This window comes from Hipposideros armiger, unplaced genomic scaffold (genome assembly GCF_001890085.2).
Source record: "Hipposideros armiger isolate ML-2016 unplaced genomic scaffold, ASM189008v1 scaffold_342, whole genome shotgun sequence".
NCBI lineage: Eukaryota > Metazoa > Chordata > Mammalia > Chiroptera > Hipposideridae > Hipposideros > Hipposideros armiger.
Window position 1 is genome coordinate 370,866 of NW_017731692.1, and position 17,818 is coordinate 388,683.

Sequence of the window (17,818 nt, forward strand, 5' to 3'; positions counted from 1 at the left end):
CCCTAGACTCTAGGGCCTAGAGAGCAGGATGGGACACCAGTGGGCCATCCTCCCATCCAACAGGGAGAACAGAGGTACTTTTAAGGTGGTGAGTATTCCTACCTCAGTTCTCCACCAATCCCCTCTTGCTCCTCAAACTGGGTTCCCCGCAAGGAAGGCCCCAACGCTCAACTCCAACCTTTTCCAGCTCAGAGTTGGGGGGCGGGGGGGGGGCGAGGGGAGTAGACCGCAGGGCAGGCACCCGAGACCAGCTACTCTCCAGGTCGGGACAAGAGGGGTGAAGCGGCTTGGGGAGGTGGGGACGTCCCACCGGGGAAGAAGGTCCTGGAGTTCCGCACACCGGGAGACGGCCAGGGGACCCCGCGGCCCGCGCGCCCCCGCTCCGCCCCCGCGGAGGCCACCGCCCGCTCGCCGGCCGCGGCGCACGCGTGTGCGGGCGAGGGCAGCGCGGCTCTCCCCGGCGGCCCTGCGCCTCTGCCCGCCGAGTCCCTCCTCGCGCGGATACCCGGACAGTCGCGACACTATGCGGAGGGTGAGTGAGCAGTGACCCCAGAGGCGCGAGGGGGCAGGTGGCGAATGTGCCGGCGAGCGTGAGAGCGCGTCCCCCCCGCACCAGGCCGCCGCCGCAGCGGGCCAGCGAACCTCGCGGGGGAGCCGGGCGGGAAGGGCTGGGGGCGAGATGCGACCTCTCAGGGCTGCAGCCGTAGCCTGGGCGGGAGAGGGGCGCCTCTCGGACGACCTGGAGGGGACAAGGGGTGCCGCGGGGTCTCGGCCCACCTGAGGACTCTGGACCCCGCACTCCCTGCGGTGGCGCGGACACGTCGGGGCTCGCTGTCAGCGCCTGCGCCTCCCCGGGGCGGAGTGGGGTCATTCCCAGCACCACCACCTCCGCCTCGGGCTTTTAGGGGACCCCCTTAACGGGCGCCGCTAGTGCCGGCTCGGCCCCTTTCCTCGCTGCGTACTGCGGCTCAGCGCCTCGCTCCCGCCTTGGGAGCCTCGGGAACTTTGCTGCCGGGCGTCGGTGGATCTCCCTCGGCGCACACCCCAGGGAGGGCGGGCCCCAGTCCGAGTTAGGCGGGTGACAGGAGGAGGGGGGGGTTTCGGGGAGGTGGTCCTCACCCCTCACCCCCAGAAATGCCTTCACTTCTGGCCTTTGGAAGGAGCGAGGGAGTGAAAGCTCGAGTTGCTCCCTGGGCCGGAGCGAGCCAGGTGCTGCCGGCGGAGGGCAACCGCGCAGAGTCCTGGACGAGACACCGATCACGTGCGCTGGGGGGCGCCCTCGGCGGCCGCTGCTTTCCAAAGCAGGTGTGAGGGGCCCTGCGCGCACCCCTCCCCTCCAGCCAGCGCTCTTAGTGGGAAAACTCCACTTTGCGGGCTGAACTGCAGGGTTTATTCCACCTCAGGGAACAGCCTGGGGGGTTGGGGCTGCTTATTGTCAGGCCTCAGAGCACGCACGCACGCAGGCCCTGCACCCCTGGATCTTTCCTGTCTGGGGAGCTAATCCACACACAAGTGTTGGTGATTTGTAAGTTACCAGTCCCAGTGTGCTGTTTGGATTTGAACCTTGGGATGGCGGTTGCTTTAATCAGATGCAGGACAGGGTAGAAGGGGAGTAGAGGAAACTTAAGAAAGTCCAAGTAGACATTTTCCCAGACCTCCTAAGGCCAACCCTGATGACAGTTTGTTTCAGCGTCAAGGAAAGGGTGTTGGGTGCTTTCTAAAGAGACGGGGCTGTGAAGAAACCAGAGCCTGCGCATGTCTCTGGGTTGGACTTGGCCCTTGCCCTGTTCGTAAAGTATGTGTGTGCCTATGACTTTAGTCCCCTGAGAGTGGCCCTTTCAAAGATTTCTTCCTCTCAGCTGCTAGGTTTCTTCAAAGGGAGCTCTGGCCCGTGGTTTTGCAGATGGTGCCAGGACGAAATCCTCTGTGTGGGGGGGGGGGGGGGGGGGGGGGGGGGGAGGAGTGGTATTTGGAGGGCATATACAACAAGGAGGGATTGGCCCAGCTGCCTCTGGAAAGTCTGATAGGGGGCTGACATGGAAATTTACCTGGCTTACCTTTTGGACTTAGTCCAAACCTGCTCAGGTGTGTCTGGGGACAGGATTCCAGACCGGCTGACCAGACAGTTTGAATGCCTGGCATTGGTTGGAGCAGCAGAACTAGAAACTGGCAGGGTTACTTGTTTGAACTCCAAATTCAGGGGTCAGCAACCTCCTTTTACCCTCCGTGTTACCAGGGTATTTAAGGAATGCAACTGGGATGGGATCTGTAAGCCTAAGTAAGGTGTGTTAGAGAATCATGATTTGGAGATGGAGGGCATGGTCTAGACCTCAGAGATACTGTGGGTTTGGTTCCAGACCACCATAATAAAGCAAGTATCACAATAAAGTAGATTGTAACCTTTTTGCTGGGAGAGTCTTGCCTTCAGTTTGTAAAAGAATGTAATACCTGTGGAGTGCCATAAAGTGAAGTGCAATAAAACAGGTATGGCTGTATCTTAAAATGTGATTTACGTACTACCTGCTTTGAGATGAAAAGAGATGGATGCTTGCTAGAAATGTGGATTCCTGAGCTCTACTTCAGATCTATTAAATATTAAATATTGAGTCACAATCTCTGGGACTGGAGCTCAGCAATTTGCATTTTAAACACCCACCACCAGCAGCAGCACCACCACAAGGCGTATGTGTAAAGCACCTACTATGTGTAGACACTGTTTGAAGAAGTTTTGTGGAGTGACAGCCAAGAACCTATTCTCTTGGAGGCTACACCCTAGTTGAGAAGTAAACAAATATGCAAATAATTTTAAATAGTGATGAGTACTAGGAAGAAAATAAAGCAGGATAATGAAATGGGGAGGGACCCAAGGCATGAAGCCATTTTGGTTTGCATGGTCAGGGAAGACATTTCTAAGGAGCTGACATTTGAGCTGTGAATTACATGATGTGAAGCTATGTGAAGGTTTTGGGAAAGGGTGTTCCAGGCTGAGGAACATCAAATGCAAAGGCTCTGAGGCAGGAACAGGCTTGCCCTGTGTGCGAAGCATTCTGAAGCAGAGTGGAGTGTGCAGGGAGGAATGACGCGGGGCTGGAGAGGCAGGTGGGGACCCCTTCTGTAGGGCCTCGTTGGTCATGGTAAGAAATTTGAATTTTAACCTAAATGCAGAGGGATGTTATTTAGCGAATTTTAAGCAGAGGAATAGAATGATGTGATCTGGTTTATTTTTTTGAAGATCATCTTGGCTAGTGTGTATAGAATGGATTGTGGAATGGGTTATGGTAGCAGCAGCAAGGGAGACCACCTTTATGTACAGGGCTGATGGAGACAGGTGGAGAGACGGGATGTATTTTGGAGACAGAGTCAACTGAGCTTGCTGATGTGGGAGGAAGGGAGAGGTGGGAATCCTCTATTGTACGCCTAGGGTTGTTAATTGGTGTGTGTATGAGAGAGACAGGAGTGGGGGAGATAAGGGGAGAGGAGGAGAAGGGGGGAGGGGGAGAGGGAGAGGGAGAAATGGTTAGGCCTCAGCTGGGATGCCCCCAATAATAAGAGCTGACATTTAGTGAACATCTGCATTTAGTGTACCTGGTCTCAGGTGATACATGTATTAACAAGAGTCCTGTGAAATAGTAAGATTTGTTAGCATTTTAGTGATGTGATAACAAGCTTGGAAAGCTTGAGTACATTGCTCAAGGCCACTCAGCTAAGTGTTGGAGCTGAGATTTGTGCCTGGGTTTGCCTGACTCCAAAGCCCTGCTCTCACCGTTACGCTCTGGTACCCACAAACTGCCTGCTCCTGCCAGGTCATTTCTGGCTCTGGAGAAGTAGGCAATTTGGCAGATGCATGTGTCAACTTTCAACTGTTGTATTTCAGTAACTGTAGATCAGTAACTATTGGAATAGAAAGTAATTTCTCTCATTTGGTGTTCCTGAATGAAAGAGAAGGTGCATCGGGAATGCACAAAGTAAGAGCGTAGCGGGTGCCCAGTAATTGGGCTTCTCAGATAAATTGGGTTTCTTGGCTAAAATGGTGCATCTCCACTCTGTCCAGCTCTGAATTTCATGTCATGACAACCACAGAAGCCACGTGTTGGAGTCTCCTTTCACCTCTTCATATAGCTACTTCATGTTTTGTTCTTTATTTTTGCATCCAAAATGAGCTTTTTCCTACTCAGAGCCAGAAATTTTAGAGGATTGGTTACTTTAAAAAATTATTTGGAGCGCAATAGTCAAGAACTGGCTTGGGATGCCAGAGGGCCCCGGTTCGGATCCCACATATGAGGGCCAGTGACACTGCCCTCTACAGCTAAGATGCTGAACAACAACAGCTCAACCTGGAGCTGGGCTGTGGTGAGTCGACGGCGACGGCGACGGCGTAGGCTGCAGCCCCTGTGGCAGTGGGTTGCCATGGGCTACCGTATGTAGCCAGCAGCCAGCGTGAGCGGCCAGCAGCCGCAGTGAGCGGCCGTCCAGAAGCCGGCGACTGATCTGCCTTGCCCGGGAAGAGCGCAATGATGGTGCCAACTTGGGCCAGTGAAGCAACGTCCTCCACAACTAGACTGAAGAACAAAACGACAGCAACTTGTCTGTTCCCCTTCCCCCAGTTCCCCAGCACTGTTCCCATCCCCCCAATTCCCCAATAAAAATCTTTAAAAAATTATTTGTATTAGAAAGAGTTAGAAATCACTTGTGGAAAATAATTAGAAAGGTCGCTGTTATTTATTGATTGCTTTCTCTGTGCTAGGCATCTATTGCCTCCCTTCATGTTCATAACATCCTTTCAAGTTAAAATTAATAGGTGATACATTTATACAGTATAAAATTCAAAAGATGAAAAGGTTTGCTGTGAGAATTGTTCTTCCTAGTCTGTTGCCCAGCCAGTTGGTTCGATTTCCCCAGAAGTAACTGATGTTAAAGCCATTTACTGTGTCCTCCCACAAATATTCTATGTATGTACGAGCAGTTGTGTATTCGTACTGTTTTCCATACAAATGTAAATGTAAATGGTAGTATAAAAGTGTAAATGTTTTACAACAAATGTAAAAGTAGCATGTAAGTGCATTGTGCCTTTCCCCCCTGTACATAAGATCAGTATTTGTAGATCTACCTGGTTCTTTTTATGGCTGCGTATGGGATGCCTTTATATGGATATTCTAGAATTGGTTGTTTCTAGTCTTTTGCTATTATCAGCAGGGCTGCAGTGAATAATCTTATATCGACATGATTTTACCTGTGTGCAAGTATATTGTATGACAAATTTCAGGGTCAAGTGATAGGAACATCTTCAGGTGAAGCAGCATAGCACAGGAGATTATTACATAAAATCCCCGAATAGAGCACAGACTTGGAGCTGGATCGCCAGGGGTTGCATCTTGACTCTGCCATTTAAAAATTGTGCAAGTTGCTTAACCTCTCTTTACTTCTCCATGGCCTGATTTTTAAAATAGGGATGATAATAATACCTACCTAATAGGATTGCTCTGAGGATTGTATCTGTTAGTTTGTGTTGCATAACAAATCACCCCCAAATTTAGTGGCTTAAAAACAATAACTGTTTTCCTTAGCTCATGAGTCTGTAGGTTGGCCGGGAGGCTCTTCTGGTCCGGGCCAGCACAGCCGAGCTCCGCTGGCTTCTCTCCTGCTTCTGTAATCTCCCGGTGGGTCAGCTGGCAGCTGGAGGCTCTCGGTTGGCCTCACCCACATGTCTGGTATTTGACAGGTGTGTCGGTCTTTAGGGACCTCATTTGGGATGTCATGTGATTTCTCAGGCTCCAGTCAGGTAGGTCAGGTTTCTTCACGTGGTGGTCTCATGGTTCCCAAGAGCAGCAAGAGATGGCAAACCCCAAAGCACAAGCAGCTTTCAGATCTCTGCTTATGTCACATTTGCTGTTGTCCCACTGACCAAAGCAAGTATCCCAGCCAAGCTCCGAGTGTGTGAGGGAGGAACTCTCCCAGGACAAGGACACCTCAGGGGAATCATTGCTGACATTTTGCAGTCTACCACAGACACCGAATAAGTTAACATTTGTAAAGTGACTATTATAATGCCTGGCACGTTGTAAGCGCTCTGTTAGTTTGTTAAATTGAAAAGAGAAAGAGAGATTGGCAAATTGCCCTCAGTTCACCCCCCACCGGCCATGTGAGCACTTGTCTCCCTGTTTCTTCCTCACACTGGATCAAAGTGATGTATCTGGGGAGAAGCAGATGTTATCTGTGGAGAGGCAGATGTTCATGTTCCCATTTTGCAGATAAACAAGTGATGCTCAGAGATGTTACAGCATCTGTTGTTACAGGCCCAACAAGAGATTTGAATCCTTTGTCAGTCTGGCTATAGCGCGCCTCGGCGTGACCTGCCACTCCAGACGGAGGCCTGGCTTCTGTGTCCTAATGCTCCCATCCACTGCTCTCCTCCTGTCTGTCCTCACATTTCGTCCCTCATTTCCATTTCAGGTTTGGATCTTATTAGGCTGAGAAGGATCTGTCAGTCTGTGAAAGTCTTTCACAGTGATTTTGATTTCAGCCTGGCCTACTGAATAAAAGTGTCTGCAAAGGTGGTGGGCTGTGCTGCGTTTGCGAAGGGATGATGAAGGGGAAGCTGCTTTAAACTGAGAAAACAGATGAGCCTGGCCTTGCTCTGTTTATTCTTGCTTCCCTTCCATTCCTTCTGTCTTTTTGCTTCACTTTCTCCCTTAGAGTTCAGGAATTCCATTCCCTACGGGGCAGATGTGAAGGTGGGGGACGTCATTTCTTATGGGTTCAGGACTTGGAGTCTGGAGATTGCTTGTATTCAAATCCCACTCAGCTGTGTACTGAGCTCAGGCTGGTTCACCTGCATGGAAGTGTTTTTCTGAAGTCTGAATGACAATCTGTTCAAAGTGCTCAGTTATTCTTACATAGATTACTTTTGCTTCTGTCCTTTCTGTTCTGTTTCACATCCCTTTTCCTCCAAACCTATTCCTATGCCCCTTAGATATGCCTAACATTTCCTGAGCCCTTACTCTAAGTGCCTTCCATGTAATTAGCTCATTTATCCTCACAGCAAACCTATGAAATAAGTGCTGTTGCATTCTTATGTTCAAGTGAAGAAGCTAGACACTGAATGGCTAAGTAGTTTGCCTAGCACACCACAGCTAATAAATGAGGTAGCAGGGATTTTAAACCAGGCGTCTGGCACCACAGTCTGTGGTCTTAATGTTTTTGCTAAAAAAAAAAAAGAAGAAGGAGGAGGAGGAGGAGGAGGAGGAGGAAAGAAGAAGAAGAAGAAGAAGAAGAAGAAGAAGAAGAAGAAGAAGAAGAAGAAGAAGAAGAAGAAGAAGAAATGGGAAGGAAGTTTGGGAAATTAAATTTGAAAGCTTCTGCTCTAGGTATGCTGCTGGGGAACTAATGTGCAGTCTTCATCCTTAGCAGCAGCTGAATATATGCAGCTGTGCCTTAGCCGTAGATCCCAACACAAAACCTTCTGCCAAAAGCCTTTCCAGCTCAATCGTTGTAATCCTAACAAGATTTCATGCATTGTGTCTCTCTTGCAGCTGAGGTGTGACACTGTTGAAAATCCATGGAGCTGTTTTCAAGGTTGGAAAATCAAGCTGGCTAGTTCTCAGTCTTGCAACCTCTTGCTCTTTTTGATGGACTGCTGCTCTGGTGGCAGAGAATGTTTGCCAAAGAGGCAGGAGACTAAAACATAAAGACTGTAGATACTAGAAAACTTTCTGAAGTTAGACTGTGCATATCTTCAAGTTGAAGGAAGCCACTGACTGAGGATGTTTCTAAGCTTTGTTTGCATGTAGACTAAATGTGATGTGGTAACACTCACCAAATATTTAAGATGAGCCTCCTATTAGCTAGGGATCCACTGTGAGTGAGCAGGCTCATAACCTGATCTCCTTATCCCGTTTGTGGCCTGAGAAGATAGTTAAGCTGTTCCATGAATTGTGCTATGATGTTACAGAGGAAGAACAGTTGCTAGGGGATTGTAGTGAGAGTTCCTGATCTAGTCAGGGGGTTCATAAACCTTCCAGACAAGGTGATGTTTTGCGGACTCGAAGGGCGAGCAAGGGCAGCTAGGGAAAGGAGGGTGCATTCCAGGTGGAATGAACAAATACAAAAGGGCAGCGTGGAGTGGCACGTTTAAGGAAGGGAGATGTGTTCAGAGTAGCTGCATTGGTAGAGTGCAGGCGTCATGGCAGAGGTTCAGGTTGGGAAGGTAGGGAGAGGCCAGATCATGAAAGGCTCTGTAAGGCATGATGAGAATTGTCCTAAGGGCAACAAAGTTATTGAGCGGTTCTAAACAGATTTTTTAAAATCAAGCATTTGTTTTCAAAGGATCCTTTGAACACAGGGTGGAGCATGGACTGGAGGAACAAGACTGGGTGAGAATGCTGATTAGGAGGCTGTTACCTTCATCCACATGGCCTAGAGTAGGGAGGTGATGAAGGGAATGGAGAGATGTGTTCTGTTTAAGAGGTGGGTAGCGGCAGAGTCAGGAGGACTTGGTGAATGATGTGATATGAAGGACGAGGGAGGAGAGCAGTTAGGGATGACAGACTCCCAGGGTATGTGGGGGTGCCATGACGGGAGATGTAAAACAGAGGGAAAACCAAGGGGTGGAACTTAGGAAGCTTGCTTCTGTTCTGTACACACTGAATCTGAATCACCTGTGACTCATTGGAGTAGCAATATCCATAGCGGATGATCACAGAGGGTCTGTAGCTTAGGAGACAGTTTCATTTAAAGATATAAACTTAGGAATTATTGGCATACAGTAATAATAATTGAAGCCACTGGACTTATAGAACACCACATAGAGAATGTATTTAGAAACAGTGGTTCACAAAACCTGTTGTACATCAGAATCACCCTGAGAGCTTGTTAAAAATGTAGATTCCTGAGCAGCACCGCCTGAGCTGCCGATTCAGTGGGTCTGTGGACGGAACCCAGAATCTGCCAAATCTAGGCGAGCTGACAACATGCATGAGCTACAGCCCCGCCATTTCACCCTTAGGTGTATGTCCTAGAGAATCTCTAGCTCTCAGTGACCTATACTTTTAAAAAAGGAAATATTTAATATATACTAAAGTATATATTATATAATTACATCCACATATCCACCACAACTTAAAAATAAAAAAAGAATTAAGGCAAACTAGTATATATATGAAATGGAATACTACTCAGCCATAAAAAGGAATAGACTACTGTATATGCACAGACATGGATGAATCTCAAGCAAGCCACAAAAGAGTGCAAACTGTGTGACTCCATTTATATGAAATTCTGGAACAGGAAAAACTAAGTTATGATGCTAGAAATCAAAACAGTGTTTGCTGGTGGATGTTGACTAAGGAGGGGCATGATGGAATTTCTGGGGTGATGGAAATGTTCTTTACATGGGTGTGGTTTGCATGGGTGTATAGATTGGTCAAGCTCAGTGGACTGTACACTTAACACCTGTTTCCCTGCTTGTAAATTATACCCTATTTAAAGACTCTAATACAAAAAACAAAAAAATCACTAGGGTTGGAGCTCTCCTAGTACTTTTCATTTCCAAGCACAGGTAGCCTCTGTCCTGAATATAACATACCTATGCACTTTAATACTTTTATTACATATGCATATATCCTTAAGCAATGTATGCTATTATTTTGCATGTCTTTAAACTTTATATTATATGCATGTGTGTGTATGAATGTATGTATTCTGTAATTTGCTTTTTTCCTCAACATTATATATTAAGATTCATCTATTTCAGCGGTTCTCAACCTGTGGGTCATGACCCCTTTGGAGGTCGAACCACCCTTTCACAGGAGTCGCCTAAGACCATCAGAAAACAAAAAGATATTTACATTACGATTCATAACAGTAGCAAAATTACAGTTATAGAGTAGCAACGAAAATAATTTTATGGTTGGGGGTCACCACAACATGAAGAACTGTATTAAGGGGTCGCGGCATTAGGAAGGTTGAGAACTGCTGATCTATTTGATACCAGTAGCTTATCATGCATTTTTAGAGCTAAGTATATTAATATATTGGAATACTACATAATTAAATGATCATTTCTCTTTTGCCACTGTTGTTTCAAAACAGTGCTGCTATGGTTTTGTGTATCTACTTGTTTGTGAGTGCTAGGGCACTTCAGGGTGGAGTTGTAGGGCTGTAGGATAAGCATACTGTCAGTTCTACTAGATATCACCATACTCTTCTCCAAAGAGATTTATTAGATGTCTATGAATGGCCTGTATTTTTATCAAACACTTGGTACTGTCAAACTTAAAACATTTTTGCAAATCTGACAGGTTAGAAATATTATCGTTTTAACTTGCAGTTTCCTGATTAGTAGTGTGGTTGAACATATTTTTATGTATTCATCGACCCTTTGAGTTCCTTCTAGAAATTAACTGTTCATATCTTTTACTCATTTTGCTTTTGGGTTGTCTTTTTCTTATTGAATTGCAAATATATTTTTCCAGTTTGTGTCTTTTTAAAAATAGATTATTTTGATAAATTTTAATGTATTTGAGGTTATATATTCATTCCTTTGTGGTTTGTGCTTTTTGTTTCATAAGGAATCCTTCATGTGTGTAGACTAAAGATATTTACTTATGTTTTCTAATAAGAGTTTAAGTTTCACCTTTAGTACTTAGACCATTAATCCACTTGGAATTAAATTTAGTGTATTAAGTAGTGTACTAAGGTAGGGATTCAGTTTTTTCCCCATATAAATAATCAGTTATTCCAGCAAAACTTATTGAATGCCCATCCTTTCCCCACCAATGTGCAGTGACACCCTTGTCATATATCAAGTTTCCATATGTGGATGAGTCTATGGGCTCTTTATTCAGATCTTAGTACTTATTCAGAGTAACTCTTGACATCAGGTAGGATCACCACACTTTGTTCTTGAATGTGTTTAAATGTTTAATTCATTGATGTATCTTCTGCATAGAACAATGTCAGGCCTATAGTAGGGGTTCAATAAATACTTATCGAATGACTGAAAGATTCTCATCTGGTACTAGCTAAATGAACAGCCGGAGTTCCCTTCCGTGCTGGGCGTCATTTTACCTTTGGGGAGAGGGAAAGGAGGTAGTCAGGAGCACTACCAATTGTTTCCACTCTCCTTTGTTCTCTGTTGCCTTTTGTCCCTTCTCATTCAGACCAGAATCTTGAAGACTGAATCCCCAGCAAGTCCAGCTGTCTGGCTACAGCCAGCAAGCACAGTGTGTAGTGAGGGTGGGATTGCAGCTGACTGTGACCTGGGAGGGTTCTGATCACTCATCCTGGACAGCGCTGTGAGGCCTTTTGAAGTCTAGCCAATAACTGGGCCCTTAAGTCTTGGAAATAAGACAGGGGGTCATCTAAAATGAGGTCTCCTATGCATTTGAACATCTTTATTTTGTAGGCTACTGTTGCTTCAAAATAGACTTCTTTCTGTAGATTAGTTCCTGGCATGTTTTGTTGGTAATAAAAAGAACAACCATTCACTTAATGTGTGCTGTGTGTAAGGCACTGTGCTAAGCAATTTGCATATACGTTTCATTGACTCTTCGAAACCATCTTTCTGTTGTTGTTTTCCTTTTTGCCGAAGCAATATTTATTCATTCTTTCATTCATCTAACAGTCTTGAGCTCTTGGGCTGAGTTCAGGACTAGGACTGCCAAAATACACAGCTTTTGAGCTTCAGGAAATCAGTTGAATGAGGAGCAGGCTTTTAAACAAATAGTTACCATGCAATGTAATGATTGGATTAACGAAAGTATATCCGAAATACAGCCTGGAAAGAGCATGAATAACTTTGGGGGGTCAGGAAAGAGAAGTTGTGGTGTCAGGAGAATCTAGGAAGACAGTTTTAAGTAAAACATGACCCCTAAACATACCCATAAAGTTCTGCCTGTTCTCTCTAGTTCGATCTGATTACCGTATTTGCCGGCGTATAAGACGACTGGGCGTATAAGACGACCCCCTAACATTTCCACTCAAAATACAGAGTTTGTTATATACTCGCCATATAAGACTACCCCCTCTTCTGCACACCTTCCACACACCAAATAAAAGGTAAAACAATATCAGATTTGATTTGGCCCACTGAAGTGCAAACAAGCGTATTGTATTTCGTGTCACCACATAACCGTTTTGGCGATGTTGAGCCACCATGTCTGCTACATGTTTTTCGAGTTCTGGCCAGTGTGGGGTGCCTCTTCTTAATGCACACTTACCCCTTGGCATACTCTTTAATGCTTTCTCATTTGATTTCCAGTCCCAAACCATCTTTTCTGTTACTCCATATTGTCTTGCAGCAGCACAATTATTATTTTCCTTAGCAAAGTTTATAACTTTCAGTTTAAAATTTGCATCATACTTCTTTCTTTTGGCTGGTGCCATGATAGGGATGATAGGGGTTTGACTGGTTGACATTTTCTATGCTGTACTGTACAATGGTGCAGTATTGTGGTTGGCTGTTGGCTGTATACAAAGCCTGATTTGATTGGTCCCTGCTCCCTGTTTGCCCGCCCTGTCACTATAGCAGTCTGGTCCACCCTTGCATCAGCATCTCCCTGGGACCTCACTAGTGCGCAAGTGCGAGCTCTTCAACATTCTAACAGGCACCATGATAGCGCAAAATCGCGAATCTTCAATGCATATGTAAAGAAATATACGGTAACCCGAATTTACCACACTCGCAAAATCGCATAACAGCCGAGCATACACCCAGCAGCGCTGCTGATGCCTGAACGGTATGTGGAATGAAGTGGGCGGGCATCGGGAGGCCACTATGGCACGGGGCAAGCACTATGGGCAGTCTATCTGAAGTGTACCTGGCGTATAAGACGACCCCCCACTTGGAGGCATATTTTTCAGGGCCAAAAAATCATCTTATACGCCGGCAAATACGGTAGTCTGACCTTCCTCTGGACTGTTCTTCTCAATGAGTGTCTTCCATCTACATTCACCGGTGGGTTGTTTTTTTTATAATCCATGGCTTCCTCCCTTAACTCCTATTTTTAAAATTAACTTTTTAACAAGTTTATTAAGGAAATGTTTACATGTTATAAAATTGACCAATATTAAATGTATAATTCAATGATATTTAGTAAATTTGTTGAGTCAAAACCGTCATTTAAAATATTAACCTTATTTGACAGGTGGAAATTGGGGCTCATGAGATGGTGTCATATCCATGCATGTTCCCTGGTAACTAAAAGAGCTGGAATTCAGACCGGTGTCATGGCATGTTAAAGCATATTCAAGTTTTCCACAGGAAAATGAGCCTGTGGAATTCTTCATTACAAGGGTACCTTATTACTACCTTAGAATCTAAGGACTAAGTATGTTATAAACTGGAAGTTGTCATTCACAGAAGGTTTAGGTAAAAACACTGGGAAAGCGGCCTGCATTAGGTGTTGTCTGAAATGTGAGTAAAATACTTTGAGTTGAACCAATACACAGAACCAGCCAAACAAAACCCCACGTGTAAACATAAAAAAAAAAGAGTTGAACTAACAATCAATGTGTGTGATACAGCCACAAATTAAAATATATACTTGCAATATTAGTACTAAACCACTCTGCTTACTTTTATTCTAAACCATTATGTTTAGTATTCGGCTTTCCAGGGTATTTATAAACATTAATTTCCTAGCAGAGAATATTTTTGTATTCCTACCCCCGAGCAAGCTGTGACATAGAATAGTCTAACAGGCAGTTTAAAGGAGCAAGGCTCTCCACTTTTTGCAGCCAAAATTAAGGGGTTTGAAATGATCTGTCAATTGAATTAGCTGGCTGGCGTAACAATAGCAGATACTTTATAATTTGTGTTGCCTTCAGAGATGGCAGAAATTAGGTTGCTGATAATGGACCGGAGCTGCCTGGACTCTGCAAGGCCACCCTTGTGTCTTCAGTGGGAGGGAGGAGACAGCAGCTCCTGCCTTTCTATTTTGAATGATGCTTTAAATGCTGCATTTCTGCTTTTTGAATATTAATCCTGGGAAAGTGGCAACAGTGCTGGAGATATTTGTTGCCCGGGTAGAACTCTCCATTTCCCACTAACAGGAGGGCTCAGACACAGGGCTTTGCTGGGTTAGTATGCCCAGCTCCTCTCTTCATGCTTCTGTCATTCTCATAATGGAACTGAATGTGCAGAAACCCTTCCCTGCCCCTGCTCCCCCAGATCAGGAAACCACAGGAACCGCCTCAATTCAATATTGGGACACTCAGACAGAGGTAACCAGACCATGGTATACTTTTTTAGGTCAATGTCGAAGAAAATACACCTGAGATGATTCTCACTTCACTATTTTATTTCATATTCAGCAAATGGAGGCTAGATCAGAGTCTGTTTTCAGGAAGCAATCTAACGCCTTCCCTAAAGCAGGGACTGACAAACTGTCTTTGAAGGACCAGAGAGTAAACATATTAGGCTTTGTGGGTCATACGGACTCTTGTCCTCACTACTTAACTCTGCCATTGTAACGTGAAGGCAGCCATAGAGAATATGTAAAATGAATAAGTGTGGCTGTGTCCCAATAAAACTTTATTTATGTACATTCAAATTTGAACTTCATATAATTTTCATGGCATAAAATATTCTGATTTACTTTCAATCATTTCAATGGGTTAAAACCATTCTTACCTTGTAGGCCATTAAAAACAACAACAACAACAAAAAAACAGGTTGCTGGATTTGGCCCATGGACCATAATTTGCCCGAAACATCAGAGATTCTCCTGTTATAGCTATGTCTGCAATTTGTTTCCCAATATTCAAGCCAGCCTTTCTGCCACAGCCCATTCTCACCCTCTGTGGGTTATGCAAAGCCACCCAGACGGAAAACTAGAAACCCACCCCAGAAATATTTCAGTCTCCTGCCTGCCTCCCCTGCTGCCTCCTAATACAGCCCCACATGCACCTACCTACCTTTATTTGATGTTCATGTCACCCTTTCCTAATTACAAGGGATCTTGTTCCCATCCTTTGGGATCCTGGAAGTTATTACATTAACTAGAAACTGAAAATTCTGCATCAAAATAAAAATAAACCAACTGGCATTCAGCAGAATGTTACAGAAATTCATAGTGAGAGTATGGACATTACTTTATGTGCGGAAGTGGATACATTTGTTTTCTTTTTTATCTTCCAATAATTTCTCATTACAAGTTGTAAAATGAAATTACTTTAGAATGTTACAAGCTGTGTATGCTACAAGTTTATTAAAGTTCCATTGAATGGGTATTTGTTTAGTGTTTATATGGTGAAAAGTGGTTAACTGGGATGCAGATGGTCTTTCCACACAATGGATGGATGGAGAATTGTTCAGATATACGGCAGCTATTAGTTGGTCAGCTGCATGGATACTCTGAAATGAGACCCAACATCAGGTTAGAGTTCACCAGTGCTCAGAAATTTAGTGCTCAAATAATGGTTCGACAGAGACAGTGTCATACTGTGGCATCTGAACCGAGGTCTGACACATACAGGCGTGTGATCTCAGACCACGCCCAGCCTCGTTTTCCTCCTATGACATGGGGATGAAATAGTTTATGTGAAGGCACTTCTTGTAAACTCTGAAATACTGTTCATATGAAAGCTATTACTATTATTTTGCTAAGTCTGAATGTTCATGGTTCACAAACCTGGCTGGTTATTAGAATCATTTGTGGGTGTGGTGGGGGTGGGGCTTCAGGAAAACACAGACTCCCAGTCTTACCCCAGACTGACTGACTCAGAATCTCTGTGAGCAGATTCCCTAGTCTGCTCCCTAGGTAATTATGACGTGTTTGGGAAATTCCATTTTGTTCATAAGCCTCAGTTGGTGGACATAAGAAAACCAAATACTTCTCTCTTAATCCTCGCTTGGACTTTCCCCCTAAAGTTCATGCCATTTGTCTTCAAAAGAATAAGGGACCAGGAAGAAAGAGAGGGTCAGGAAGACCCAGAATTATCTTCACTTTATTTTCTTGGGTATTCTGCTTCAGCAAGTAGACACACAGAGAGAACTGGTGTTTTGATGTACAACCCAGTGTCTGAGCTCAAATTGTGTTTCTCCTCTGTCAGCTCCCCCTCTGCAGCCCTGAGATTTACAGTGCTGTTTTCCCTTTCTTCTGTGCATTGAAGCATGTTTGTGAAAGAGCGTCAGATTTCGGCACACCATGAATGTACAACAGATTGACAATATCCTTCCCAGTTTTGATTCTCAAAACTCATCATTGAAAATGTTTTTTCCAGTTATTTCTGGAAATAGCACAATTGTAATGTTGGCACATGCAGATCACAAATACAAAAAAGAATCCCAGTAGTACGAAAAAGATAAACTGATTCTGAATTTCTCACATTTTCTGCCTTGCCACTAATTTACATATGAGTAATTATAGATTTCAAAAGAGCAAAAGCACCCACCTCCACATTGACAGCCCAGATTGTTTTCAACAGTAGAACTCAGTAGTATGTACATATACACAAATGCTCTCTTATAGTCCTTTGAATCTCCCTTGTGTTGGGGAGCCATACGAAGTATTCCTGTTTGCAAAATTCCTTCCACAGATACTAAGCATTTGCTCTTTTCCAGGTATTAGAAATTTACATGAGACATAGACTCACAGTCTTTATCTCAGAAATTTACAGGCTTGGTAGGGGATGGTCATGAATATATCACTGCAGAAAAAGTTACCTTTCATGTTAATTATATTAATCAAATAGTATTTCCAAATTATATTAATTTTAAAAGAGATTTTTTTCCATGGAAAAATATGAGATTGATGTGTCTTATATTTTGTGTGTAGCTGGATCCTTTGTTCCATAATTTATTATTTATTATAGTTTATTATGATCCTTTATTTGTTATTTAGTCCATTTATTATTATTTTATCAATTCGATGGAGATACTGTGAAAGTAAGTACAGTAATACCTTGGTTTGCAAGCATAATTGGTTCCAGAAACAAACTACTTGTATTGCAAGACATCGCTTGTTTACCATGTTAAAATGTATTAGAAATGTTTGCTAGTCTTGTGGAACACTTGCAAACCACGTTACTCACAATCCAAGGCTTTACTGTAAATGCATAAATAATGTATTTGAGGGACTCAAAGGGGTATCTCTTCTACATCTAATAATGTTAGGTATGCCCATACCTATTGTTCAGCATCCATTTCTAGCTTGAACTCTCATTAGAAGATGACTTTGGATGCTGAGTCTGTACCCTATGGTTCCAAGTATCCAGAGATAAATTTCCAGCAAAGTCTTGAATACCTTTACCTTTCTCCTCTTAAATGGTCCTCAAACTCAATAGGTCAGAAATGGAACTTATTATATTTTGCTCTCAAACTGGATCCTCTTCTTGGAATTCTTATTTCAGGGGAGCCCCACTGCCATTCTCCCAGGTGCTCATGCTTCAGTCTTTTACAGGACGTTCTCTCTGACTCTTTCTCTCAGTCTCATAAGGAGCTAAATACCATTGGGTGAATCTGTCTTCTTTGCCTTCTGCTGCCACCCTCCTACTTCTAGATCTTTGTTTCACAAACAGGGGTCCAAGGACTCTACAGGGGCTCCATACAAATATTCGTGGGGATTTGAGTGTTTTTCATCATAAGTTTTACAATTTGTACTTTTATGTCCAGGATACGAAAATTAATAGGTACATGTTTGGAGTCATCAAGATTTGTCCCTGAGTTCTGCCACTGATGTGTGTGTGTGTGTGTGTGTGTGTGTGTGTGTGTTGGCTCTATATTGGGCAGGTCCTCTTCTGGGCTCTCACGGTGCTTACATTTGTCTGGGACTCCTTGCATTGATTGAACTGTGTGAGTCTAGCTTTCCCAGTGGGCTGT

The 17,818-nt window shown here is 44.3% G+C and overlaps 1 protein-coding gene across 1 annotated transcript in view; it reads left to right on the plus strand.

Annotated features, from left to right (window-relative positions):
- Positions 1 to 460: 460 nt before the first annotated feature.
- TMCC3 (transmembrane and coiled-coil domain family 3) overlaps positions 461 to 17,818 on the plus strand; it is a 264,083-nt gene continuing 246,725 nt past the window's right edge. Inside the window, exon 1 of the mRNA XM_019661273.1 lies at positions 461 to 532. The gene's annotated coding sequence lies outside the window, so the exon portion shown is untranslated. The remainder of the gene's footprint in view (positions 533 to 17,818) is intronic.